Here is a 5,068-nt window from a genome sequence, read left to right as displayed (position 1 = left end):
CCTTTGTTATATTCTCATACATACAACAAGTTTGTCCTCTTTTCTTCCTTTCTTCTCTCCCTCTCTTCCTCTTTCTATCTCCTAAACACACAAATGCATTTGTTATCACATATCCTGCTATGGTTCCTTTGCCTCCCTTTGGTTTTTGCGTGAGGACCTGCTATGGTATGCATGAGCTTTTTTCCCAAATGCTCAAGTGTTAAAGGCTTGTTTGCCAGCCTGAGGGACCTTTACGAGGTGGGTTTAACAGTGTACACCTTTACTCCCAGGTAGAGTCAGGCAGATCTTTGTGAGTTCCAGACCAGCCTGGTCTACATAACAAGTTCCAGGTTGCTAGGACTATATAGTGATCTCGTCTAAAAAAAAAAAAAAAAAAAAAGAGGTGGACATAGTGGTAAATAATCAGGTCTCCTTAAATAGGATAATAGTACTTTTTTCCTGGATGCCGTGAAGTAATTAGCCTTCTTTTCTGTACATACCCTACCATGATATACAGTGTCCTCACATCCCCCCAAAACAAGGCCAAGAAGTCAGGGGATAAAGCCACCAAACTAGAAAACCAAAAAAAGCATTTTTAATATAAATTAGTTATCTTTTGTATTTCATCACACTAACAGAAAATCCCCTAACATGGGGATAAACTCCTGAAACACAAGATAAACTTCTCCAGATCCTTAATCTCATCATGTTACCAAGTTTCATAAGGATGCCATGAAAGGTAGCATATCTGCAAGTTCTAAAGATTTGGATGAGGACATCTTGGGGTTATTATTCTTTTTGCCTCAAAGAAAAGGAGGATAGTGGCATAAGGGGCTAGTATATAAAATGAAGAACTACACAGAGGAAGAAATATACATAATTCATTGGTTATTCAGTGTGTAGGCATGTGGATGAGGAGACCATATGTCTTGAAGGAAGGAGGTGGAAGAAGTGAGATGTCTTTGTTACTTTCTATTGTTTACAGTTCAGAGGGTGAGTCGTGACCACCATGATGGGAAGCATGGCAACAGGTAGGCATTCCTGGCCCTTGAGGAAGTAACTGAGAGCTTATGGTTTGATCCATTAGCACAAGGCAGAGAGGAGAGAGAGCTAGCTTGGGAAAGGCATGGGCTTTTGAAACCTCAAGGCCTACCCCCAATGACACACCTTCTCCAAAGCCACACTTCCTAATCCTCTAACAGTTCTACCAATGGGAGAGGGGAGAGGTAAGTATTCAAATATATGAGCCTCTGGGAGTCATTCTCACTCAAACCATATGACAGTGGGACCATATGAGCCTGGGAAGAACATAAGGTCCAGATAGGGTGGTCGTACTTCTAAGAAGTGGCCCCAGGTGGATGGAAGAAGGCATCAGTGTGGTCCATGAGGCTTTTTTGTTTTCAGACAGGGTTTCATATATCCCAGGCTGGCCTTGAAGCACAGTCTTGAACTTCTCATCCTCCTGTCTTCACCTCCCCATGGCTAGGATTACAGGAACATGTCACTATCCCCAGTCCTGGAAATTGAACCCAGGGCTTTGTGAAAGCTGAGCAAAGACTGTCAGCTGAGCTACATTCCCAGCCCCTGCGGAGAAGAGTCTCAAAGGTTGCCAAAAACATGCACGTGAAGAAAAGAGAGAAAGAGGAGTTCAGCCCAGACGAGAGAGTGGGTGGTGCCTGTCTGGTGTGTGATCGTTGCAGAAATAGAGGAGAAGCCAGGGCTCTGAGTCAGGAGGGAAAGGAAGAGGAAGAAGGTTTGTCCTGGGAAATGTGGCTCTGGCTTCACACTTGGCACTGAGTACAAGAGCATGATGTGTGATAGGCTGGGGAGGAATCAGAAACAGTGTCCTCTTGAAGCCTTTTGTGTCTTTTAAATTTTAATATCATTAATTATTATTATTATTATTTTGTATGTGTGTGTATATGAGAGAGAGAGAGAATGAGAATGTATTTGGACATGAATGTAGAGGCCAGAAAACAACCTTTAAAGTTGATTCTCTCTCCCTCATGGGTTTTGAGGACCAAACTCGGGTCATCAGGCTTGTTTGGCAAGCTTTTTCCCCAGGAGCCATTGTCACTGGTTCCCTTCTCTGTCTTATTTAAAAAAAAAATACTGTGTATATAAACGAGATTCACTGATTAATGTATTTAATAAACAATGAGTTGATACTATACACTGGATAGTGTTCTTTGCACAGAGATACATTTAGTAAACAAAATGTGGGACTACAATTGGGAATTAGACCAGAGGAAATAGACAAAGCTGTGAAAGACCAAGTGGCTGGTTGGCTGCTGGACTCAGAGGGAGTTTTCCCAGCAGGGGAGGATTTGAGCCTTTCAATATTCTTCTCACTTAGCGCAGAGACACTGGCCTGGCTCCCACCCTCTAGCAAGCTTTCCCTGAAAAGAAGCTTTGAGGTGAATCTTCCTTAAAACCCATCCCTCTTTCCTTCCCTCCTCTTCTTCTTCCCTCTAAATCTCTCTTTGCATGGAAGTCTAGTATGGTCAAGGTTAGAGAAAATGGGGAGTGTGGCTTCTTTACTTCACCTTCATCTTTTCTATCTACCCTTTGGAACCAATACAAAATAACAAAGATGAACAGAAACCTACTGTATGCCTGGATTCATGGATGGAGCAGGGACCAACTGACTGGGGGAAGAGGGGAGGGCTTGGGAGCATTAGCAACCAGTACACACAGCAACTGGGCCAGGGCTGTACCAGCTTGTATGAGGCACTGACATCATTCACTGCAGCAGGGATGTCAACTAGCAGGTACTCTCATAGCCTGCTGGTAATTTTCCACACCTTGCTTGCTGCTCTGACACCCTGCCTTTAAATCTCATTCCCAAGCCAGGTGTGGTGGCACACACCTTTAATCCCAGAGGCTGGCAGATCTTTGTAACCAGCCACCAGCCAGCCTGGTCTACAAAGCAAGTTACAAGACAGCCAGAGCTACACAGAGAAACCCTGTCTCAAAAAGAAAAAAACAAAAACAAAAACAAAAAAAAAAAAAAGAAAAAAGAAAAAGAAAAAAGAAAAGAAATATCATACCCACATGCAAGTTGGTAGAAAGCTCTGTAAAGGAGTCAAGGATACAGTTAGGATACAGTTAGATGGTAGAAAGCCTGTTTAGCATGTGCAAAGATCTGGTTTATATTCATAGCACCTAAAAAATAAATTAAAAAAAAAAAAGCAAAGCTTCGGAAAGCAATGTCATAATACAGAGTGGAAGACACACATCCCCTATTACTACCCAGCAATTCTGCTTTCAAACATATACCCTAGAGGAACTTGGTATACAAGATGAGACAAGCACACAAGCACACAAGCACACAAGCACACAATGTAGCCATCTGTGACCATGAACGCTGGAAAACAAGCTGCCATGTTTGTCCTGTAGGAATTTAGATATGTTCACCAGGTAAAAGAAATAAAGGTTGTATTATTAGACACGTCTATCTTAGTTTGGCATCTACAAACACCATGACCACCAGCAGGGTGGGGGAGGAAAGGATTTCCACTTCCCTTCCTTAAGGGAAGTCAGGGCAGGACTCTGCTCAGACTGCTTTCTTTTCCCATCCAGACCACCTGCCCAGGGGTGGTGGCATCACCCACAGTGGGCTGGGCTCACCCACATCTATCATCAGTTAAGGAAATGGCCTACAAGCTTGCCTACAGGGCAATCTGATGGAGGCATGTTCTCAATTGAGGTTCTCTCTTCTCATATTACTCCAGCTTGTGTTAAGTTGGCAAAAACATTTGAGCAGCACAACATAGAAAAACATGCTGGATAATAATATACAAAATGTTGCCATATCTATAGAGTTTTTAAATATTCAGAATATATTGTGTTTCGATACCTATATGTGAAGTTACGCAAACACATATACATGCTCACATATAGTAAATGCATTGTGTTAGTTATTTGTCCTGTTGCTGTGATAAAAATAACCTGGTAAAAGCAATTTAAGTGATATGGTAGTTTGAATGAGAATGGCCCCCACTGGCTCATATATTTGAATACTTGGCTCCTCCCAGTTAGTGGAATTGTTTGGGAAGGATTAGGAGGTGGTGCCTTGTTGGAGTAGCTTTGGCCATATGGTTCTGGCTTTAAAATAAAAAACAGTATAGGAACGGGATGTGGACTCTTCCTCCATAGTTAAGGAAAGCTGAGGCCAGGAATGTGGTAGGGGAGTCCCTGCATGGCAGCCTGTAGAAGCCATTGCATTGAGCTGTGAAGGCGAAGTCTGGATTGCCTTGGAGACTCTAAGATTGGAGACAGCAGAGCTGTTACTTCCCAAGAAGAGTTGCAGACAGCCCAAGAACCAGCCCAAGAGAGAGAAGTGTGTTGTCTTCATCCAAGCTGAAAGGAAAGAGCCATCTAAGTCCTTTGCCATTGGCCATAGAGATATGGGATTTGGAATTTGGAATTGTGCTGAGTTTTGGCCTTGTTTTGGTCTGTTTTTTTTTTTTTTTTTTTTTTTTTTTTTTTTACTGTGTTCCCATTCCTCCCTTTTGGAAAGGTAATATGTATTCTGTGCCATTGTATGTTATAATCATGTGATTTGCTTTTTGTTTTTGCTTTTGCTTTTGCTTTTACAAGAGACTTTGGACTCTGGAATGGTGTTGAGACTGTGATAGACAATGGGGACTTCTGAGGTTGGACTGAATTCATTTTGCATTTTGATATGGCTACAAGCCCACGGGAGCCAGGGAGTGGAATGTTGTGGTTTGTATGAAAATGGTCCCCATTGTCTCATATATTTACATGCCTGGCTCCCAGTTGGTGGGACTGTTTGGGAAGGATTAGAAGGCGTGGCCTTGCTGGAGGAAATGTGTCACTGGGGGTGGGCTTGAGGTGTCAAAAGCCCATCAGTTTCTCTCTCTTGCTCACTCTCTCTAGCTCTCTTTGCCTGCTGTCTGGGTATCTGGATGTCAAGATCTTGGCTACTTCTCTAGTACCTTGCCTGTCTGCTTCCAGCTATGATGAATGTGGATTAACCCTCTCAAGCTGTGAGATGCTAGTTAGATGCCTTTTTTTGACAGTTTCCATGTTTGAGGCTGGAGAGATGGCTCAGCATTTAAGAGCA

The sequence above is a fragment of the Meriones unguiculatus genome, chromosome 18 (genome assembly GCF_030254825.1).
Source record: "Meriones unguiculatus strain TT.TT164.6M chromosome 18, Bangor_MerUng_6.1, whole genome shotgun sequence".
NCBI classification, from domain to species: Eukaryota; Metazoa; Chordata; class Mammalia; order Rodentia; family Muridae; genus Meriones; species Meriones unguiculatus.
Note: the sequence above shows the minus strand (reverse complement) of the source record.